This window comes from Nycticebus coucang, chromosome 15 (assembly GCF_027406575.1).
Source record: "Nycticebus coucang isolate mNycCou1 chromosome 15, mNycCou1.pri, whole genome shotgun sequence".
NCBI classification, from domain to species: Eukaryota; Metazoa; Chordata; class Mammalia; order Primates; family Lorisidae; genus Nycticebus; species Nycticebus coucang.
Genome location: NC_069794.1, coordinates 22,640,039 through 22,665,913, shown reverse-complemented (window position 1 = coordinate 22,665,913; position 25,875 = coordinate 22,640,039). Strand labels below are relative to the sequence as shown.

General features: G+C 34.0%; 1 non-coding gene across 1 annotated transcript; it reads left to right on the top strand.

Annotated features, from left to right (window-relative positions):
• The first annotated feature begins 6,746 nt into the window (after positions 1-6,746).
• Positions 6,747-6,853, top strand: LOC128567172 (U6 spliceosomal RNA). The gene has a single exon (XR_008374809.1). It is a non-coding gene; the product is annotated as a U6 spliceosomal RNA (small nuclear RNA).
• Positions 6,854-25,875: the final 19,022 nt, after the last annotated feature.

The window sequence follows — 25,875 nt, the reverse complement described above, 5'->3', positions numbered from 1 at the left end:
AAATCCAACATGAGTCAATGCAAAACTGAATAATATATGCCTATTTCCACTGACAATGAACTTATCTGTAATAAATGTACAGTACCTGGTAAAAACATTGTGACTTCTCATTTCTGAAAAAAATGCAGTTTTGAGCCAGGTGTAATGGCTCATGCCGATACTCCCAGCATTTTGGAAGCCAAAGCAGAAGGATCACTTGAGGCCAGGAGTTTGAGACCAGCCTTGGAAATATAGAAAGACCTTGTCTCTAAAAAAAAATAAAATTAGCTAGGCATGGTGGTGCAAACCTGAAGTACTAGCTCTGGGAAGCTGAGGCATGGAGATCTTTTAAGCCCAGGAGTTTGAAGTTACTATGAGTTTTAATCATGTGACTTCACTGCAGTATGGGCAATAGAGTGAGACTGTCTCTAAAACACAAAAACAAATATAGTTTGTTATTCACGACAGTTACTTGTACACATGCATACACACACACTTTCTTGTAATTAATGTTAATTTATCGTGCAATCATATATACCTCATCTAACATAACAATAATTTCATCACCTTTTAATGTGGTTTGTAGAACTCCATGCTAAATAGTGTGTTGGAGAAAACATAAATGCCATTAAATTTAAATATAAAAGTTGTCACAGATCCTCAGTTTGGGAAAATAAAGTCATTATATATATATATTTGTTGGGGGGTGGATCTTTTTTTTTTTTTTTCAAGCTGAGTCTCACTCTGTCACCCTGAGTAGAATTTCTTGGTGACATGGCTCACAGCAACCTCCTCAACTCCTGGGCTCAAACGATCCTCTTATCTTAGCCTTCAGAGTAGCAGGTACTATAGGTACCTGCCATAATGCTGGCTAGTTTTTCTATTTTTTTTTTTTTTTAATGGAGAGGGGTTCTTGCTCTGGCTCACGCTGGTCTCAAACTCCTGAGCTCAAACAATTCACCCACCACAGCCTCCTAGAGTGCTATGATTACAGGTGGGCATAATACATTAAATACTATAAATTCTCCCCTCTAGCTAAGTACTCTAAATCTGTACCACATTTTTAAATGTATCACACTGACAGATATGATAACACCAATTTGGGATAAACATATATGACACTGAAACACTAAATTTGTTTTTGGTTATTTTGTACATAGCAGTTGTTTTGTTTTATAGTAGGAATAAATATAGATATGACATGTGTTAGTATAAATTACTATCATTTTCCCTAAAGTACTTATATATTTAAAAGTATCTGAGATAATTCAATATTTCTATATTAAGCAACAATTTAACCTAGTGATGGCTATGAATGTGCATAACTAATATAAATAAAAACATGAAAATCTTCCAAACTGATGCATTTATCCTTTATTGACCTAACTTTAAAACTTTATAAGGAAGGGGAAGGGAGGGGGTTGGTTTTGGTGGAGGAAGGGAAATGGGTGGGGCCACATCTATGGTGCATCTTAGAATGGGTACAGGCGATTGCACTAATGTACACAGCTATGATTTAACAATTAAAAAAAAAAAGAAAGAAAAGCATCACAAGAATGGAGAAGCAAGAATCTAATGTACTCAATTCTAATATGAAGGCAGGGGATGAGTTAATACAAGGGCGGGGGAGGGAAATGAGGGATGCAGAGAGAGGAGGGGACACCTCCTGCGGGCAGGACGCAATTCTAAAAAGGACTTTACCTAACACCTGCAATCAGCGTAAACTAATTCTTTGTACCCTTATTAAATCCCAAACAATAAAAATCAATAAATAGAAAAAAAGAAAAAAAAATTAAACACTTAAACACAATATTATTATTGTAACACTTTTTAATTTAGTAATGTTTTACGAATAGTATAGTTGGAATGAAAGTTTTGAAAGTTTTCATTTAAATTCATATTGTCTCAGAAAGGTTTATATAAATCATATGTCCTATTATGGACTGAATTGTATCCCCACAAGACTCATAGGTTTAAGTCCTAGTTCTCATTTGTGCCTATGTTTGGAAATAAGGCCTTAAAATAAGTACTTAAGATTAAATGAGGCCAGGAAAGTTATGCTCAATCCAATATTATTTATGTCCTTGTAACAAGAGAGAGACACACACCAAGGATGCTCCCGTGCAGAGGAAATCGGGTGTGGATAAAGAAGGAGGCGTTAGTCTACAAGCCAGGAAAAGGGCTCTTACAAGAAACCAAATCTGACAACACCTTGACTTTGGACTTCCATCCTCTAGAACTGTGAGAAATAAATTTCTCTTGTATGTGGTATTTTGCTGTGACACTCCCCAAGGATTAATATCATGGCCTTTTGACAGGTAGTTAGGTCATGAAGCCCCACCATCATACGTGGATGAATGCCATTATCCACTGATGGAGCCAGTTCCTTCCTCTTGCTCTTCTATGTTCTGCCACATGAGGGGAAGCATCCTTTTCCTCTGCAGGACACAGTTTTAAGGGGCCATCTCCAAAGTGAAGCATAGCACTCACCAGGTGCCAACAACTTGATCTTGAACTTTCCATTCTCCAGAAAAATGACAAATAAATCTCTCTTCTTTATGAATTACCTAGTGTGTGGAGTATTATTATAGAACTGCAAAACAGAATAAGACACCCATCAGTCACCTGGATGAATAAACTATGGTACATCCATATATAATGGTTTATTGTGTGTGTTAACTTGACTGGTCTGAGAGATGTCTCGATGGCTGTTGAACCATTATTTCTGGGTATGTTTTCGAGGGCAATTCCAGAAGGGATTGACATGTCAGTGTGCTGAAAGAGGGAGGTCCACCCTTAAAGTGGGCGGGCACCACCCAATTGTCTGAAAGCCTCCTGAGACAAGTCACTGAAAGAAAAGAGATTCTTTTCCTTCTGAAGTAGGAAACATTTTATGCTACTGCCCTTGGACATCACGCTCTGGATGCTTTTGGACTCTGAGACTTGCACTAGTGTTCTCCTAGGGGCTCTCAAACTGTTGTCCTCAAACAGGAGGCAGCATCATCAGCTTCCTTGGTTCTACAGCTTCCTTAGTTCTTCCTTAGTTCTACAGACCAGGCCCTGATACCAGCTTCACTGATGCTCCGGTTTGCAAGTGGCCTGTGGTGGGACTTCTGAGCCTTCAATATCATGTAAGCCAAATACATTTTATTATGTATTTATTATGAGAAATTAGTAGTGTACCATAAAATGGAACACTACACAGTACTGAAAAATAAATTAATGAAACAAATTACAACATAGATGAATCTCATATAATTATGCTGAATGAAAGAAACTAGAGAAAAATAAGTAAGTCTTCTGGGCCTTATATATCTACAATTCTAAAAAAACATAGTCTAATATACAGTGACAGAAAATAAATTGAAGTTTCAGAGAAAGGGTCCAGAGAAAGAGGGTTCAGAGAAAGGTTCAGAGAAAGGTTCAAGAAAGGTTCAGAGAAAGAGGTTGTGGAAAGGTATTCAAAAGACATGAAGAAACTTTCAGAGGTGATGAGTACATTTATTGTCTTCATTGTAGGGACGGTTTCACTAATGTACGTATGATAATATGATATATAGGTAAAACATATTAAATTGTATATTTTATGTGTTTATTGCATGTCAGTTGTATTTTAATAAAGTCTTTAAAAATATATGTGGATAAATACTATCCTATGTACATCTCCTAATCATTTTCATCCATGATGATTTGTTTAACCAGCATGCAGAAACTGAGACCCTAGATTTAGTCTTTAGGTCACAATTCGCTGCATAGCTATAGACTCATATATGTAACAATTTACCAACTGAATATAACATAGCTCTTATCTTTTACACATGTTAAATTAAACAGTTTTTTTCCTTTAGTTAACATCTCAAACTACGTCAAATGACATTAAATCAAAAACCCAGTAACTAAAGAACAATATTGAGGGAACTGTCAAATTCTTTCCCTTCTCTGTGCCAAGAATTTTAAGTAGCTGAGATTTTGCATGCAAAGACTTTCAGGATCTTGCCCTTAATCTCCAGCTGTTATGTCTTCTTTCCTTAAATTAATTTTCAAAGTTTAATAAACAATTATTTCCTTCCTGAACTTGGTAAACTTTTCTCTAACACATGCATCAGTACATGTTGTTTTATTTGCTTATAAGTGTGCCCTTTCCATTCTTTTAAAGTCTTAACCCAATGCAACTTTCTTCATGACTTTGTTTCCTGTGCCCCTTCATCACTTCCAAATCTTTCACTGACTTAAGAGTTCCTTTTCCTGTGGGCTCACTATATCAAGTAAATATCGTCATTTTATGAAATTTGTTATTTTATCATATTTGTTCAGAGTCAACTCCAAACTTTTTTTCAAGAACAGAACGTAAGGATGCATTTTCAATTTTACATTGCTAATGCTCAACAGAACACCGGGCATATATCTGTTATGTAATGACTTAAGTAATGTGAATGAATGAGCAAGATAATTGGCCCTCAGGTAACAATTCTTCTACTTGCGCAGAGAGGGCTTGTCTAGCTTAAATATTTCCTTTGTTCTCTATAAGCATGATGAGACAAATTTCTTAAAACAGATGGCACTTTTATTTATTTGGCAGAAAGCACCAATCTTATCTAGAATCATATTAAAAAGAACGTCCTTCAGAAACCATGTGTGTAAGAAGTAACGTTTGGTCTAATGAATTCTAGTGAGAGAAAGTAGGATGTAATGATACATGGTGGCCTATCTAATGATACATGTTAGAAGAAAAAGATCTGAGCTTTTTGCCAACAATCCACAGGTCTTGCATCTCGACAAAGCACCAGCTCACATGACACAGTCTGTGAGGGTGTTTTTAGCCAGTGAACAAATATTGGAACACTCTCTCTACATACCTGGTCTGTCCTCCCAATGACTTCTTTCATTACACCAAGAGAAGAGGAATATTGAAAGGAAGACACTTTGATGAAATTCATGACATCAGTGTTAATATGATGACAACTTTAATGGCTATTCCACAAAATTATTTTCAAAATTTCATTGAAAGGTATACTGGGTACTGGTGTCAGTACCTAGCTTCCCAGGGGAAATACTTGAAAGGTGACCATGGTGACATTCAGCAATGAGCTATATATCACTTTTTTCTGGGATGGGTTCGCAAACTTCATTATCAGATTGTGTAGATTAATAGGAAATTTATTCACTAGTTAAAATTGTGAATGTCAGGGATCATATTAATTTTTAACAACATTACAAAACTATGTATATTAACTTTTCTATTTCCCAATGGCTACTTAATTTATGTTTTATATAATTATTCACTCAGGATTCTGTAGTGAATCAGAAGAATTAATGATTCCTATTACCAAATCGTGGTTTAGTGGTTTGGAAGCTGACTAATCACAAAAGGAAGTCTAGCCTATCAAAAATGTTCTTTCTTTTCCTCTTCTGCCTTTTTTCCTTCTATTTCTTCTCCTATTTTTCCTCTTCCTCATTATATCTTCATCATCGTCATCCATATTTTACCCTAAATAGTCATGATAGATTCGTTTTGTTTTTGTTTTTTTAAGATGGAGTCTCACTCTCGGTAGAGGGCATTGGAGTAACAACTCACAGCAACCTCAAACTCTTGGGCTTTAGTGATTCTCTTGCCTCAGCCTCCCATGTATCTGGGATTATAGGTGCCTGCCACAACACCTGACTACTTTTTTGTTGTAGTAGTCATTGTTTATTTTGCATTTTTTAAAAACTTAGAAATGATTAAGTTTTGCTTTAATTCAGATTTCACCATTCATTTCATTGCACATTTGAGAACTACATTGACTATAATATGCTTGTAAATTTTTTTTAACATTTTTAGCCAGATAAAATTGTTAGATGTGATTCATAAAATTAAATTTTGAAAAATATGATTTTTCCTAACACATATGTGTATTAAAACACATAATTTGGAAGTAGAGAGTAGAATGGTGGTTATCAGAGCATGGGGCAAGGAGGTAACACTGCTAAAGGAATCCAAAATTTCAGTAGGTAGAAATTATCTCAAGAGATTTGTTTTACAACAGGGTGACTATAGTTAAGAAAATTATATTATATTATCAAAAAATACTAAGAAAGTAGATCTTAAAAGTTCTTACTACCAAAATGATCATTTTATGAGGTAACACATATGTTAGTTGCCTAGATTTAGCCATTTCACAATATCTATGCATGTGTGCATACATAAAAACGTGTATTTCAAAATAACATGAAGACAAAAAATGCATAAAATTGTATTCATCAATTAAATTTTAAAGGAGAGATCATTAAAATATGGATAATTGTAGTAAACAATATACTTCATGAAATTTAAAGGGCAATTAGAATGTCACAGAAACATGTGCACATGCACTTAGACCCACACACATACATATATATATATATATATATATGTCACAGACAAGGTCTAAATTATTATGAAGCAATTGCTTCTCTAAAACTTGTAATTGGTTTTAAGTTTCTTGGGGACTGTATTATGTACAATGAATACGTATGCACTGAAGACACTGTGCAGACACATGGTATCTGAAGAATTAATGAAAGAAAAAATGCTTCCTCTGAATACAAAATCATTCAGAATGCAAAAACAGCGATTCTAACTTGACATTTAGGAATGATAAGACTTTCGCAATAAATGTAATATAATTTTGAGAACTGTTTGTTGCTTTCAGGTCAATATACTTTGTTGACAATAAAATATTCTGAAAGGAAGGAATTCACTGTAAAAGAAAATTCTTTGTTCTAGTGAGATGTAGAAAGTGAGTCTCGTGCTCGCTTCGGCAGCACATATACTAAAATTGGAACGATACAGAGAAGATTAGCATGGCCCCTGCGCAAGGATGACACGCAAATTCGTGAAGCGTTCCATATTTTTTAACAGAATGGAGCAAGCAGAAGAAAGGATTTCTGACATTGAAGATAAAGTCTTCGAACGCTCCCAATCTCTCAAAGAGGAAGAGAAATGGAGAGCAAAAACGGATCACTCACTCAGAGAGCTCTCAGATAATTCGAAAAAAAACAACATAAGGGTTATAGGAATTTCGGAGACTGATGAAGTAGCTGCCAAGGACACAGAGGCCCTTCTACATGAAATTATGAAAGAAAATTTTCCAGACATGCCTAGAGAATCTGAAATTCAGATAGCAGACAGCTTCAGAACCCCAGCACGATTCAACCCCAATAAGCCATCTCCCAGACATATCATAATTAGCTTCACTAAAGTTAACATGAAAGAGAAGATTCTCAAAGCAGCCCGGCGAAAGAAAACTATAACGTACAAAGGTAAGAATATTAGAATAACTGCAGATCTCTCTGCTGAAACTTTTCAAGCAAGAAGAGGCTGGTCATCAACTTTTAATCTCCTAAAGCAAAAAAACTTTCAACCCAGGATCTTGTATCCAGCTAAACTGAGTTTCATCTATGATGGAGAAATTAAATACTTCAATGACATTCATATGTTGAAAAAATTTGCCATAAGTAAACCAGCTCTTCAGGATGTTCTCAGACCTATCCTCCACAATGACCAACCCAATCCTATACCACAAAAGTAAACTCACTCAGAATCTTCGGATCAAACTCTAACTTCCACACTGGCGAAAGGATTAAAAATGTCCACTGGACCTTTGAAAAACTTGATACCCAAAATTCCACCAGACTTATCAATACTCTCCATCAATGTGAATGGCTTAAACTGTCCTCTAAAGAGGCATAGGTTAGCTGACTGGATACAAAAACTCAAGCCAGATATTTGTTGCATACAAGAGTCACATCTCAACTTAAAAGACAAATACAGACTCAGGGTGAAAGGATGGTCATCCATATTTCAGGCAAATGGTAATCAGAAAAAAGCAGGTGTTGCAATTTTATTTGCAGATACAGTAGGCTTTAAACCATCAAAAGTAAGGAAGGACAAGAATGGTCACTTCATATTTGTTAAGGGTAATACTCAATATGACGAGATCTCAATTATTAATATCTATGCACCCAACCAGAATGCACCTCAATTTATAAGAGAAACTCTAACAGACATGAGTAACTTGATTTCCTCCAGCTCCATAATCGTTGGAGATTTCAACACTCCCTTGGCAGTGTTGGATCGATCCTCCAGAAAGAAGCTGAGCAAAGAAATCTTAGATTTAAACCTAACCATCCAATATTTAGATTTAGCAGACATCTACAGAACATTTCATCCCAACAAAACTGAATACACATTCTTCTCATCAGCCCACGGAACTTACTCCAAAATTGATCACATTTTAGGTCACAAGTCTAACCTCAGTAAATTTAAAGGAATAGAAATTATTCCATGCATCTTCTCGGACCATCATGGAATAAAACTTGAATTGAGTAACAACAGGAATCTGCATACCCATACAAAAACATGGAAGTTAAATAACCTTATGCTGAATGATAGCTGGGTCAGAGATGAGATTAAGAAAGAAATCACCAATTTTTTGGAACAAAATGACAATGAAGACACAAACTATCAGAACCTCTGGGACACTGCAAAGGCAGTTCTAAGAGGGAAATTTATAGCACTGCAAGCCTTCCTCAAGAGAACGGAAAGAGAGGAAGTTAACAACTTAATGGGACATCTCACGCAACTGGAAAAGGAAGAACATTCCAACCCCAAACCCAGTAGAAGAAAAGAAATAACCAAAATTAGAGCAGAATTAAATGAAATTGAAAACAAAAGAATAATACAACAGATCAATAAATCAAAAAGCTGGTTTTTTGAAAAGGTCAATAAAATAGATAAACCTCTGGCCAACCTAATCAGGAAAAAAAGAGTAAAATCTCTAATATCATCAATCAGAAACAACAAAGACAAAATAACCACAGACTCATCAGAAATCCAAAAAATCCTTAATGAATATTACAAGAAACTTTATTCTCAGAAATATGAAAATCTGAAGGAAATAGACCAATACTTGGAAGCACGCCACCTTCCAAGACTTAACCAGAATCAAGTGGAAATGTTGAACAGACCCATATCAAGTTCAGAAATAGCATCAACTATACAAAACCTCCCTAAAAAGAAAAGCCCGGGACCAGATGGTTTCACGTCAGAATTCTACCAAACCTTTAAAGAGGAATTAGTACCTATATTACTCAACCTGTTCCAAAATGTAGAAAAAGAAGGAAGACTACCCAACACGTTCTATGAAGCAAACATCACCCTGATCCCCAAACCAGGAAAAGACCCAACAAGAAAAGAAAATTATAGACCAATATCACTAATGAATATAGATGCAAAAATATTCAACAAGATCCTAACAAACAGAATCCAACAACACATCAAACAAATTATACATCATGACCAAGTTGGTTTTATCCCAGGGTCTCAAGGCTGGTTCAATATACGTAAATCTATAAATGTAATTCAGCACATAAACAAATTAAAAAACAAAGACCATATGATTCTCTCAATTGATGCAGAAAAAGCTTTTGATAATATCCAGCATCCCTTCATGATCAGAACACTCAAGAAAATTGGTCTAGAAGGGACTTTTCTTAAACTGATAGAGGCTATCTACAGCAAACCCACAGCCAATATCATATTGAATGGAGTTAAATTGGAATCATTTCCACTCAGATCAGGAACCAGACAAGGCTGCCCATTGTCTCCATTGCTTTTCAACATTGTAATGGAAGTTTTAGCCACCGCAATTAGGGAAGAAAAGGCGATCAAGGGTATCCATATAGGGTCAGAAGAGATCAAACTCTCGCTCTTCGCAGATGATATGATTGTGTATCTGGAAAACACTAGGGACTCTACTACAAAACTCCTAGAAGTGATCAAGGAATACAGCAGCGTCTCAGGTTACAAAATCAACATTCATAAATCGGTAGCCTTTATATACACCAACAACAGTCAAATTGAAAAAGCAGTTAAGGACTCTATCCCATTCACAGTAGTGCCAAAGAAGATGAAATATTTGGGAATTTACCTAACAAAAGACGTGAAAGATCTCTATAAAGAGAACTATGAAACTCTAAGAAAAAAAATAGCTGAAAATGTTAACAAATGGAAAAACATACCATGCTCATGGCTAGGAAGAATCAACATTATCAAAATGTCCATACTACCCAAAGCAATATATACTTTCAACGCACTCCCTATTAAAGCTCCACTGTCATATTTTAAAGATCTTGAAAAAACATTACTTCGTTTTATATGGAATCAGAAAAAACCTCGAATAGCCAAGACATTACTCAGAAATAAAAACAAAACAGGAGGAATCACAGTACCAGACCTCAGACTTTACTACAAATCGATAGTGATCAAAACAGCATGGTATTGGCACAAAAACAGAGAAGTAGATATCTGGAACAGAATAGAGAACCAAGAGATGAATCCAGCTACTTACCGCTATTTGATTTTTGACAAGCCAATTAAAAACATTCAGTGGGGAAAAGATTCCCTATTTAACAAATGGTGCTGGGTGAACTGGCTGGCAACCTGCAGAAGACTGAAATTGGACCCACACCTTTCACCATTAACTAAGATAGACTCTCATTGGATTAAAGATTTAAACTTAAGACATGAAACTATAAAAATACTAGAGGAGAATGCAGGGAAAACCCTTGAAGAAATTGGTCTGGGTGAGTATTTCATGAGGAGAACCCCCCGGGCAATTGAAGCAGCTTCAAAAATACACTACTGGGACTTGATCAAACTAAAAAGCTTCTGCACAGCTAAGAACACAGTAAGCAGAGCAAGCAGACAGCCCTCAGAATGGGAGAAGATATTTGCAGGGTATAACTCTGACAAAGGTTTAATAACCAGAATCCACAGAGAACTCAAATGCATCAGCAAGAAAAAAACAAGGGATCCCATCACAGGCTGGGCAAGGGATTTGAAGAGAAACTTCTCTGAAGAAGACAGGCGCAAGGCCTTCAGACATATGAAAAAATGCTCATCATCTTTAATCATCAGAGAAATGCAAATCAAAACTACTTTGAGATATCATCTAACTCCAATGAGACTAGCCTATATCACAAAATCTCAAGACCAGAGATGCTGGCGTGGATGCGGAGAAAAGGGAACACTTCTGCACTGCTGGTGGGAATGCAAATTAATACATTCCTTTTGGAAAGATATATGGAGAACACTCAGAGATCTAAAAATAGATCTGCCATTCAATCCTGTAATTCCTCTGCTGGGCATATACCCAGAAGACCAAAAATCACAACATAACAAAGATATTTGTACCAGAATGTTTATTGCAGCCCAATTCATAATAGCTAAGTCATGGAAAAAGCCCAAGTGCCCATCGATCCACGAATGGATTAATAAATTGTGGTATATGTATACCATGGAATACTATGCAGCCTTAAAGAAAGATGGAGACTTTACCTCTTTCATGTTTACATGGATGGAGCTGGAACATATTCTTCTTAGTAAAGTATCCCAAGAATGGAAGAAAAAATACCCAATGTACACAGCCCTACTATGAAACTAATTTGGGACTCTCACATGAAAGCTATAACCTAGCTACAACTTAACAATAGGGGGAAGTGGGAAAGGGGGGGGTGGGTAGAGGGAGGGGAATCGGTGGGATCACACCTGTGGTGCATATTATAGGGGTATTTGCGAAACTTGGTAAATGTAGAATGTAAATGTTTTGGCACAGTAACTGAGATAACGCCGGAAAGGCTATGTTAACCACTGTGATAAAAATGTGTCAAATGGTTTATGAAGTGAGTGTATGATGCCCCATAATCATATCATTGTATACAGTTATGATTTAATAAAAAAAATTAAAAAAAAAAAAAAGAAAGTGAGTCTCATCAAACAGTGAATCCACAGACAAATGTATTCCATCTCCTTGATGTTACGTGTGACGGAGTAACTTATTTTAAAACTGTATTGTTTCGGGTATTATTCTATCCCAAATAATTCAAGCAAAAATACAAAGGCACAATGCCTTATGTTTTCCTCGGATATCTTTATGTAACAGGGTTAAATCACCTGTTTACAATGAATGACTTCTATGGATTTTCTTATGTTGTTCTATTTTTTAATTTGACTCTATTGTGTTAAAATGCACATAACTTAAAATTTTACACCTCAACCAGTTTAAGTAATATTACCTGTATTCATAATATTATGTAATCATCACTAGCATCTATCTCATAACTATACTCATCTTGTAAAACCGAAACTCTATGTTCATCATATAATAACTCCATATCCCCTCTGTTTTCCAGCCCTGGAAAACACCATTATACATTATGTATCTATAATTCTGACTACTATATGTACTTCATATGACGCATACACATAGAATCATCAAGTATTTGCATTTTTGTGAATGGCTTACTTCATTTAGCATAATATCCTCAATATTGATCCATGTTTTAACATAAGTCAGAAACCCTTTCCTTTTTTAGGTGGAATAAAATTTCATTGCCCGTATTTAATCTATTTCTCTTATTCATTCATCTGTTTATGTATAGTTAGGGAGCTTCCACATTGCAGCTATTGTAAGCAATGTTACAAACATAGGTTTACAGGTCTGCTATTAAGAGCCTGATTTCAGTTTTGGGAGGACATGCATTTAGACACAGAAATGGAGTTGTGGGATTATACGGTTATTCCATTTTTAATTTTTTTGAGGAACCACCACACTATTTTCCATAATGGCTGTGCTTAACCACAGGGTACAGTCATCTAATTTCTGCAGCCTCCACCAACACCTGCTATTTTCTGGTTTTCAACAGTAGTCATTAGATGGATATGAGGTGGTTTCTCACAATGGTTTTGATTAGCATTGCTCTAGTGATTAATGATGCTGACTACCTTTTATGTGATTATTGCTCATTTTTGTATCTCTTTTGGAGAAATTCACATACTATTCACATACTTTGCCTAGTTTTGAGTAAAGTTGTTGTTTGTTTTTGCTGTTGAGTTTTATTTGCAGTCTATACATTCCGGTTATCAGTCCTTTATCTGATACACAATTTTGAAATATTTTCCTCCATTCTATGAGTTATCTTTTTCTTGTGTTGATGATTTCTTTTCATGACCCAATATTTTTAATTTTTGTGAAATTCAATTTGTCTCCGTGTTATTTTGCTGCCTGTCCCATTGGTGCTACTTTTTTGTTTTGGTGTGACATTTTAGAATGAAAACGTAACAAGTACTCATGCATACACATAACACCTAAATTATGAACTATGAGCTTGGGTCTTAGCCTGGTGCATTATTCAAACCCAAGCATGGATTAATGAAAGACAGGGAAAATTTGACCACACATCAGTCACAAACTATCAGAAATGTCCTTTCCTGTCATTTCTCTATTAAATGTGTATATGGAGGTTGAGAAGAATGTGGAAAGAAAATTTGGGGACTTGGTTATTCAAGATTATATAAGATTCTAGATACCTTTTTAATGTTATTTAAATGTTTACTTCCTAGACAAATGCAGTGAATAATAAGTTGTCATTTTTATGGGAATGATGGAATAATGCATCCTAGCCTGCAGGCCAAATTCAATTCACACATAAGTTTGCTTTGTATGGCTGTAATCCAAACAATATTTTTAAACAAACAAACAAAAGTATCGTTTCACATTCTAAAAATATGCACATTCACTTTTCCTTAATGAAACAGAAGATTTTCCCAAGATAATTAGGTTGAAAGCCCCTGCACTCATTTCAAAGGAGTGGAATATTCATTAGAAGAGAAACTTTACACCTGACTTTTTCATGCCCATGCTTTTTTTTTTTTCCTAAAGAAGGGAAGATTTCCATCTCTTCGTGAGCAGGGCAAACAATTTGAATGGTAAAGAGCCCAGTTTTTTGTGCCAATTACCAACATGGATGTAATTTAGTAATTACTTATTAATGAGTCTGCTAAGTCCAAGGAACTGTGCTTGACCCTTCAGGTATGGTTCAAATTAATAACTGATTTTGAGATTATACTTTTCTGTCCAAATTACTTAATAATATAAAGGAGGTGGGGAGAGAGAAAGAGTGAGCACTTTAATTAAATGAATAAGAGCCAAAATCTAAGAGATCTTTTTCAGAACATAAATCTAGATAATTAAGCTTTTGACTTGATGAATTTTTAATAACTTAACGTAGTAACTATGTGTATTTAGGTATACTTTTCTGATGACTTTAAATGCATTCATCAAATAGCTTCCTAAGTCTATGAGTATTATGGTTTAAAAATAAAAGAGCTATGGAATCAGAATTTAAAATGTTCATTGTACTCCAGAAATAGACTGAAATCCTGTGCTCAGGATACATGGAAGTAGAAATGTTAATAGCCAATAGTTGTTCACTTGCTCAATCAGTATCTTCATTTAGTCAAATATTAGTCATGTGCTTATTTTGTACATCAGAAAGCTTAAAAGATCTTACATATATGTCATTGACTCACATGCATTCTGTGGTGTAGGGAGAAAATAAAACAAATATCCTTAGTAAGTAATATAGTATGTTAACAATTTTATGAAATGTTTTGGAAAACCTGTGGACAATGAATTTGATCAGGAATGCTAGAAGAGGTGGATAAAATGAGAAACAGGGTTTCATTTTATTTCAAATAGGATGAAAAGCTAGATTTAATATATAAGATTTCATTGAAGCAAAAATGTGAAGAAAGTGTTAGGAAGGTGAAAGTTGGAGAGGAACATCCCTGACAAAAGGAACAGCCAAAGCCTGGGAAGAGAGGGAAGGACAAGGCTGGGCCAAGCTGGCTAGAATGGGTGATCAGGAGGAAAACAGTACGAGATGGATTTTTAGAGATTATGGGAGTCCAGTCAAGTAGAACCTCTACTCTCCTAACAGTAATTTTGGCTGTTTCTTTGCACAAAAATGATGAATTACTGCAAGGTTTAAGGCAGAGTAGTGACAGCAGCTGGCTCACATTTTGAAGATACCACTGTACATATGATCTAGAGCAGGTGTCCTCAAACTTTTTAAACAGGGGGCCAATTCACTGTCACTCAGACTGTTGGAGGGCCGGACTGTAGTTAAAAACAAAACAAAACAAAAAAAAAAAACTATGAACAAATTCCTATGCACACTGCACATACCTTACTTTGAAGTAAAAAAAAACAAAATGAGAAGAAATACAATCACACTGCTTCATGTGGCCTGCGGGCTGCAGTTTGAGGACTCCTGATCTAGAGTACACAATGTAAAGGATCAAGGTAGAAGCACAAGTGTATTCTGGAGAAATCTTGCTCTTGTCTCTATCCAACATAATCAGAATAAAGAACAGGGGTTAGAGCTTAGTTATAATATTTTTCACAGTGGTGTCTATAGGATTTGCTGACATATTGATCAGGTTTATTGGAGAAAATAGGAAACCATATGACTGCAAGGTTTTGTTATTAAACAAGTGCAGAAGTGGATTTGTCATAAAGTGAAGGGGGGCTTTGAATAAAGGAAAATGGAGCGAGCGGCTGGTTTCAGGGTAAAAAGTCTCGAAGTTTGATTTGCCATCAATGGATTTCTATTAAGCGTGTATATGAGTTGGTTAGATGGGTTTAAAATTCAAAACAGCAGTCTGGAAAAAAAATCAGAAGTTATTAGCACATGTATAATGTTTTAAAATGAAAATTGATGGAATCACAAAATGAAAGATCCTATGTTGAAAAAGATCAGAGGCTGCAACCTGGAATAGTCCAATATGAATAGATGAAGTGTGAAGAAAATTCCTGAAGAGTGATTTTTGAGAAAGGCATTTTTCTAGATCCTAGTAGATGCCATACAAATTGTCACAAACCTAGTCCTTTAAAATAACACCAGTTAATTCTCTTATAGTAGTGGAGACCAAAAATTCAACCTAGTGTTCTAGGGCAATGATCCCTCAAAAGGCTCCTGAGAAAATCCTTTCTTGCCTTTTCCACCTTCTGCCTGGGTGTCTTTGCTTCTGTCCACATCACTACAGTCTCTGCCTCTGTCTTCCTATCACCTTCTCCTCTTTTGTGTGAGTCAAATCTCCATCTTTTGGTCTCTTATAAGTATATTTGCCATTGGATTGTGAGCCGACCTGGATAATTGAAATCAAGTGATGATTATTCACCTAATCATATCCTCAAATAGCCATTTTCCTTATAAATAAATAACACAGGTTCCAGGGATTAGGACCTGGTATCTTTAGGTGGACATTATACTGCCTACTTTAGACAGAAACATAAGAGTGTATTTCTCAATCACAGCTAAAACAAATAAAGCCGAAAATAAAAACTTACTCATTAAATTCAGCAGTATAGAGATCACGTGTCCTTCAACAGAACAGTGTATGCACGGCAGTGTGGGTAAAATCTTCCATTACGTGAAATAAAGAGAGAAAAGTAGGAAAAGAATCAAACATAAACAAGGATTCCAAGGAGTTTTGCTGTCAAATTAAAAAAAAATAATAAAATAACGAAGAAACAATTGGTCATGAGCTGGAGGGTAAACTTGGGTCAAGATTTTTTTTTTTTTTTAAACATGAAAGAATTGTGGTAGAGGTGGAGAGTTAGTGTTGACAAGAGATGAGAATAGCCGTGTTGATATTCTTTGCTGGGTTTCATAGTATGAGAGACTTCAGAAACATGCCATAAAAGAATTAATTCAAGTACTTTATTTGAACGATAAAGAAATGAGACACAGTAAAGGGAGGGAATCCAAAAAGTAAGTGCTGTGAAATGACCACCATAGAGACTTGTGCTCCGTAATGCTGAGACCTCTATTCATAACTCCCCTGTATGATTGGGTGAGGGCACTCCCAGGAGCACATTACAGTGCAGCACTTCATTCCAGTATCTCCAAGTCTATCTTTACCTTAAATTAAGGTGATTTTCATAGATATGTGGAAAGCGCACCAGACTGAATTCTCAGTTCTTGGCATTTGTCTTTCCCTATAATCTTGTCTTCTGTTCTATCCAGACCAATTTTTACAATGGCCGTAACTGATACCCTTATCGGCAGCACATTATCTATAATCACAAATTCACAATTCTGCTTTCTGGCCTTTGCAACCTATATTTTGGGTATATTCTCTCCAGTTTTCTCATAACAACAATTTCTGACTTCACGAACATCTAAGAACCACTAATTCTATCACCTCAAGAGCTTTTCCTCAGCTCTAGCTTCATGCACTCACTTCAATTTTTGAAGCTGAAATTCCAGTATCAGCCATTTTTATCACCACCTTTCATATAACATCAACTCCTTTTTTCTGTTCTCTTCATAATGCTCATAGGAGTAAATAGACCTGAATAAATACAAATTTGTGCCTAGTAAATATCCAGATTTCTGTAGCAGAACTTGCCTGAAAATTAATTCATAATCATGTTCATTCTTACCTATGATTTATAACTATAAGTGAAAGTTTATCTTTAATCCAGTCTTGCATCTCCCGAGTGACCTTACAGCTGCCTAAAAATCGTAATTTGTTTTCTCATTATCTGTTCTACATCTCCCTGAGTACCTGTTGCATACTTTCATCATTCTGCTCAACTTCTAACTTTACCTCCCTCTCCATCTCACTTCCTAATGTAACTTCCTATTTCATTAGGAAAATCGCAATGTTTAGAAGAAGACTTGGTCAGAATCTCACCATCCCACCTTCCCAAATATTTATGTGGACAACCATATAATATAAGCTCTTATCAAAATAATAAAAATGCACATTTTTAATATTTCGAGTTCTGATGGCATATGTGTTTAATGTTAGCAAATTATATCTTAAATTGTGCCTGGTTTATAACCAAAATAATTTTGTGGTGAAACTGATAAATGGTGTGTGTATGTGTGGGTTTTCTCTGAGGAGGTGTCCTAGTTTCTAGGATGTTCAAATCTTTAACCTAAAATGAAGTTATAAAAGTTAGAATTTTTTTTGTATATTTTATTGGGCAAAAAACATACAATTCAAAGGAAAGTAAAAAAAGGCTTTTAGCTGTGAAAACATCAACTTTTGAAACTTGTGATGGGTATTATACATTGCAACCTTTTGACTCATCCCAATTTCTCTTCTGTGTTTTCTCACTAATTTTTGTAAATTTCCTTTCTTTAACTTAATTTTTATTAAGTCATATCTGTATATATGTAACTCAAGAATGGAAAAAAATATCCAATGTACTCAATGCTATTATGAAACCAATATATAATCACTTACACATTCATAAGAATGAAAAAACACAAATATAGTCCAGAAAGAAGGATGGTAAAAGAGGGACAGGGGAGGAGAGGGCAGAGGGCAAGTGGAGGGAGGGTATTGGATGGACTCTCACCTAAGTTTTGTAAATTTCAATTCATTAATTCAGAATATATCTTATTTTTGTAAAAATAAATGTTTAAAGTATTACATAGTAAATAAGCAACATATAAAAACTGAAGGAAACTTGATATATTTTACTAGAAACCTGAAAGATATTTTATAAGTCAATATGTGATTATTACATTAATACATTATATACTGCATTTATACATATATATACATTTTAAAATCTCCCTTATTAGTCTGGAAATTCTGTAAGGACAGAAATCATGTTATATGTCTAAACCTCAAAAAACCTAGCAAAAGTCTGAATATGTTACCATTGACTTAATTTTTTTTCCATACATTATTTGTTAACAAATACACACATTGTTTATCTAAAATTTTAAGTCAATTGTGAATGATTTCCTTATGATTTCTCATTCATTCCTGACACTTTTGTGTCAGGATATTTTGTAATATTTACCACTGTATTTATCACAATATCATTTAAGTAGTTTATTATTGACTTTTTAGATGAAATGTGGTTAATGGGAATGATGGAAAATATATTGTCTTCTCTGTTTGGCACATGAATGCAGTGAAAGGAAAAGGTGTTCCAAAACATGTTATTCACAACTGAAACTGGCCATGGATTTGCCCATTTTAGCGTTACACATGATTAATGGTTAGTATAATTCTCATGTGCAGTGTCACATTACAGAGTCTTATCTATCCAAAATTTTATTGTTAATGGCAATGAGCTGTATGTGTAATAGCTGACACATTAGCACAGAGAAGCCATTTTTTTTTTTGTCACAAATGTATTGTTAAAGCTGTTTAATACTTGTTTGCTTACCCATAATGGTATAAAATGCTTCTATAATTACTGCCATGGGGCTGAGTCTATGCCATCTGTTGTGGAATGGAAATGTTTGCGTCTAAGCTTACTAGAGCAGAATATATATTCTGAACCCTTATTGTAAAGACATTCATTCTATCTAATAACTTCTGCACTATATGAACACAAATGAATGAGTATAAACACAGTCAGGGCTGTAAAAAATTAGCAAAATAGTATGTTTGGTAGAACAGAGCTCATTCTCATACAACGCAAAAGCAAAAAAATTATAAAGCTTATTTCCAAAATCACTATTGACTATATTTAACATCCAAAATTTAGTTTTGCTGTTACAAATCCAGAGTATCCTGTGGTTAAATGAGAAGTAGTTTAGATGATATTTTTTAACCTGAGTATTGCTTTTGGGTAATCTGTTTTGATTAAAAAAATATTATCCCAACTTCTTTATAAGAAAACTCCTCAAAATCTTTGGCTCTTTTGTATACAGTCTGCCTATAGAATTTTCTATGAAAGTGAAAATAGAGTTATATTTTTGGAGGTAAGAGATACGGGTGAAAGATTAGGTACAGTATATAGCTTAGGCTGACATTCTGGAGCTCTTCTGACAAGAGCTGGGATTCCTCAGGCCGCCCACACTGCACACAGCACAGGGTTGAAAACAATCTTGGGATTTAAATGAAATGTTCAGCAATAAGACTGCCCAGAGCCAATATTCCTGAGTTTTTTGGTAACAGCCCAGACTTCTGCAACAACACCTCCACCCCCCAAACCCCACCCTTCCTCAACTCCCCCTCCCCCTCACACACTTCCACACGCAGGCAGGAAGTGCCAACTGTGGTCTGAATGGAATGTGTAGCAATTGTAAATAAGATCTGCTGGGCATGTCAAAGTATAGAATGGGACCAACACAGAGAGTCAGGAAAGCTAAACTTTACCCGGTAAGCATTGTACCCATTTGTTTTGTAACATTTTGACATTATGATTGTTTGACATTGTCTTCAAGATGTTTTCTTTTACTTTTTTTCCTATTAATTCCTTGTTCTTTACTGTCATGGTAAAAATAAGTCTTATCCTTATGTTGAATAATGAAGTTTATATTTATAATTAAATTTTTATCCCATGCTGTGTTACACATACATACTTTTCATGATCAATAAAAGAACTCTGATGTTTTCATTTAGGGCAGCACTTCCTTGCTACTCTTTAAGGATATGAAGCTGCTTCCCTCTCCAAGCCTTATTGGTTATTGCACTGCAAATAACTGAATATGAAAGTTTTCTGTCCACACTTCCCCCTTGCCAGTATATCCTCAGGTAGTGAATGACTATTTTTATAAAAGAAGAAAAATAGAACAATACATTTAAAACTTAAACAAGGCAATTCTTAAAACTGTCTTATCCAGACGTCTATCTAACATGAAAGAAACTCAAACAGATAGAAAGACAGTTCATTTTCTTGAATATAAAGATTAAGAGATAACATTTCTCCTGGAGATAATCTATAATTTAATGTTAGTTGCTTAAAATGTTAGCAGTTGTTTTTCTAGATCTAAAAACTTAATTATAAAACTTATTTGGATGAGTAAATACAAAAGAGTAAATAAACATACTGAAAGAGTAAAAGGTATAAGAACTGCTAGAGATTAAAATATATTTTAATACTTATATAATTATAGAAGTGTGGAATTGTCAGTGAATGGAAATATCTATCAGTTAAACAGAATAGAAAAATTCAAAAAATTTTGCAGTTTTCAGTCTCCACACCACCAGAGTTTATACTTAAAATTAGTGTGGTAATGATGTACATGTAAATGATGCTGAGATAGTTGATTACCATAGACACTAAGATAAAAATTAAAGCCTTTTTTGTTGTTGTTGTTGTTGAGGATAAATTTCAAATGGATCAAACTTAAAAAAATGAAAAGAAACTTGAAAATTACAAATTATTTCCTTTGTAATATGAAATAATTAACATAATAAGTTTACATTGCTATACATCAAACTTCATAAGTTCTTACTAAATAAAAAAATAACAAACATCTGTTTAGCTCTTGCTTATGCTGGGTAGGTTTTTTTTTGTTTTTATTTTTTTTATCTTGAATGGGCTTAGCTAGTCTCTATTTGGTATGCCGATGTGCAGGCACTGGTGGTTTGGTTAGGGATTGGCTGGTTCCAGATGAACTAACCTCTACTTCTGAGTTTGGCTTGATGCCAGCAGAAATAATATGACTGTCATGTACAAGCCAGCTAACTCAGTCTTATTTGGGTTACTAAAGCAGAAAAAGAGTAATCCCCAGCGTACAAGCATTGTTCAGACCTCATTTGAATCATTCACTTTTGCTATTTGCCTTATTGACTTTCATTGCAAGTTACCTGGTCAACCCGTAGAGAAAGGGTGAGAAAAAGAATTCATATTTTTGTAGAAGGAATGAAAAATTTTAATCACCTTTATAATCTACCAGACCTAAAAATGGAGAATATAAGAAACCCAGGGGAATATGAGCTATAGAAATGAAGAAATGCAGGGAAAATTGTTCTTAACTAAACTTATAGATGTTAAATATTTTACAGTAAGAAAAATAAATATTAAAGAATTTTGTGGTATCAGTTTTTACGGACTGAATTAGCAAGAATGCAAAAGTTTCTTCTTGAGCTCTGTTGGTGAGGTTGTGAGAAAATACCTCTTTCATCAAATGTTGAGAATATCTAAGGAAGGGAATTCAGTAGTATTTACTAACTTTATATATCATTTATTATTTGTTGTAAATATTTCATTTCAAGAAATTATCTCAAATATAAAATATCGAATATATAGAAAGGAAAATGCACAGAGCTCTTTGTAATGGCATTATTTTTTCATAGAAAAGACTAGAACCAACCTCAGTGTTTATCTCACATAGTTTTTTTAATACACCTTCACATATAAATGAACTATGCAGCCATAGAAAACAATAAGACAAATTTTATATTCTTCTATGAAATGATGATATGGATCTATGTTTTAAATAGATAAATTAATTATATTTAACATATTAATGTCAGTTATGCATTTGAGATTATCACACTGAATATCAGAAATATATTAAGGAATATTAATAAATTATTACTAATTATTTTGGCATAATAATGGTATTCTGGTTATTTCCTATTAGTCCTTAATTTTAGAGATAGTTCATATATATAGAAATTTTTCAACAAAAAGTAGTGAAGGAATGTAAACAAAGATACTGATGCTTGGCTATCCAGATCCAAATACTTAGGAAAATTTTGTATATAATTAAGTTATATTCTCAAATCAGTAGTGATATAGATGAGCATTTAAATCAACAGATGTAGAAAAATATTATCTAATAATATTATCTAATATTAATATCTAATATTAAACAAAATAAAATAAAATAAAATAAAACAAAATAAAATTTTCAAAATATATAAATTTTATGTAAATTTAAAGTATAACAGGTATTTTTAATCATTACTAAAACCAGAAATAAGGTATTTATGTTTGATTTCCTAAAGTTACAAATTTCATTATGACCTTTAAAAAACAGAGAGAAATCACACACAACAAATGAACTAGGACAAAAAATTGAGAAAAATACTATAGACAAAGGGCTGACCTTCATAATATGAATGGTCTTAGGCATCAATAGCAATAGAACAAATATCTCAGTAGTAAAATCCACACAGGGGAATAAATGGTCAAATCTTAGAAAATACAAAGTATAATAAAATACATAGTGAAATATCTACATACTTGTATATAAAAAGTAATCTTACTCATTAAAAATACAACACAAAATCATCTTTCATCTATATATTAGAAGGTATCTAAAAGTTCTAGCACATTCCGTTTGTGAAATTTTAGGAAACAGGCACTTTCAAACATGGCTTTTGGAAATGCAAAATGATAAAAACATCAATGAAGTAAATTTTCCAATGTCTGTTCTAAATAAAATAGAATTTTTCTTTTGATTCTGTACTTTTTCTTTTAAATATTACTCTATGACTGTATCTGAATACATAAAGGATTATGTTTCTCCATCATTATTTGTGGCAGTGTCCTCTGCAGTATCAAATATCAAAGTGCTCTTCTTTAGAACACTTGTAAAATATCTATGTTATAAACACTTACTGGAATATTCAATAGCTATCAAAGAAGTTGAGGATCTCTATAGTGTAAACATAGTTTCAGGATACATTGCTAAAGAGAAAGTATATGGTCGAGAAGAGCGTATATTGTGCACTACGTGTAGTGAAAGAAAGGAGAAAAAATTTTAAATATGTTTTATTTTCATAAAGGGATGTTGGAAGAAAATTCCTAAAACTTAAAATAATTATTGTCTCCAGGGTTGAGGAATTAGGTGATAAATAGAAATGTGTATAGGAGAGTTTTCACTCTATACTCTCTTATGTCATTTTTATTTTGAACCTTATAAATGTTTAGCAATACAGTACCTTTTCTAAAAAATAACTTTGTAGAAGATTAACCCAAATATTGAATGACATGATTAAGGTTCTTAAAGACGCCCCTAAGGATACTCGTGACTATTGCACACAGAGCAAGTTTAGTACTTTGCTAGTATAGTGATAGAAATTGCTCCTTTGCCAATTATAAGTAACTCAATTCCAAACACAGCCTTATTCTCAAAGAATAATTTGCAGTGTCATAGTATAGGCAGCCATTGTGTGGCCCAGGACATTTTTTAGCCCATCAATAATTAATGTAACACAACCAGAGATGACTTATAATTTGCACTCATGCACAATTGTGCATGGGGATTTTGATAATTACTTTATCATTTGGAAGTATACCTTACATAACACCATGAAAAACAACAGTGCTGGGCGGCGCCTGTGGCTCAGTGAGCAGGGCGCTGGCCCCATATACGGAGGGTGGCGGGTTCAAACCCAGCCCCGGCCAAACTGCAACAAAAAAATAGCCGGGCGTTGTGGCGGGCGCCTGTAGTCCCAGATACTAGGGAGGCTGAGGCAAGAGAATCGCCTAAGCCCAGGAGTTGGAGGTTGCTGTGAGCTGTGTGACCCCATGGCACTCTACCGAGGGCCATAAAGTGAAACTCTGTCTCTACAAAAAAAAAAAAGAAAAGAAAAGAAAAAAAACAACAGTGCTGCTACAGTTGACTGGTGAATGAATGCCAAAGATGACAAAGCCTAGTGATATAAATCAACAGAATGCTTGTTTTTTACTTAATTTTGATGAATTCTGAATGTCATTCATCCTTGAGCTAAATTTTAATTCATCTTTAGAGTTAGATCTGTACATTCTTGAAACTATCTTTAATGTTGTATGTATCCATCACAGAGCCCAGTTGATATTGTAGATTATCTTAAACAGTAACAGAACTATCTCCTCTTATAGGCATAGCCAACAATGCACGGTAGAAAATAAGACAGAAACTGTTGGTCCAGAGTCTTTACAGATTATTTATACTCCCAACAGGTGTTATAGATCATAACGTGGGTAGAAAGCAAAGTCTAACTTTGAAGTAAGAGAAACAATTTAAGAAATATTTACATGATCTAGGTTTATAACGTATTCTTAAGACTAGATATGGTAGTTAAAACCTCTCCCATTCTAATAAATAATTATTTGTATTTCTAAGAGAAGAATAGATAACATAGAGCAAACATATGAGAGAGGAAATTACCCCTTGACTTAGGCTCTTTGAGAGCTCTGAGACTTGAATAGTCTTAAGAGCTCTTGGTTTTATGAGCGATCATTTATGAAAAACCCATTTTTCTTAAAATATCTGGATATTTCATGTAAAAAATGATCATTTGTATATTCTAAAAGGGAAATTCACTTCCATATAAAATTATAAATAATACTAAGATTTATAAGGATTTTTTCTTTTGACTTATTTATGGTAAGTATTAGCAGCAAAGAAAAATAAAAAGAAAATGTAAAGTTCTAGACAACTGAAGTCAATAAACTAGGTCTCAGTGTGAAAATTCCCTTTGATTAAAGGCACTGAGGGTCATATTCTAATACTGAATCTCTCATTGAATAAAACAAAGTAGCTTACTAAACAATTGGCATTAGATTCCTATATTTAATGTTAATAAATTATGTCAAAATATTAATTTATGCCTTGAAAAATCATTTCCTTTTTAGTCTGAATATTTTCTAATTTGTACACTATCTCTTTTTCATGATTAAATGAGAAAGGCTTTATCGATCTTAATTTTATTTCTTAACTAACTTGGATTTTTGTTTCTCAACTAATTCTCACACATTTCTCTCTTTCCTAGATCATTAATTTCTGCGTTTATATTTATCATTTTGTCATACTTTTTCATTCCATAAGTAGTGCCCTTTTACTAATAATCTGAGCTGCATACATAATCTATAATGTTTTATTCTTTTTTACTGATGTTACTATATAATGTATAGAATTTTTCACTGATTGTCACTGTGCCTTCATCCCAAAGATTCTGTAATTAATATTTCACTTATTGCTGCTTTCTAGGTTTGTAGTCCTCTTGTAATATAACACAACAGCTGTTTAAAAACAAAGATTTATATTAAATTTTAGGTAAAAATTTGTATTTGATTCCTGAATTTGTTTTTTATTTTTAATTCCACTGAGGTATGTTAAGAAGTACTGCAGTAATTGCCATATAACATTTAATTTTACTTGTTTTCATGATATTATTCATAGACAGAGGCACACGTACAACTCTTTTGATAGTGTTCCCAAATTTTCAGTTTTTCTGTTATTTGTTTTTGACTTCTTAATTGTAATGAACGGGATTAATTAAAATGTATTGCTTTTATTGTGTTTCTGTCTATTTCACCTTCTGTCTTC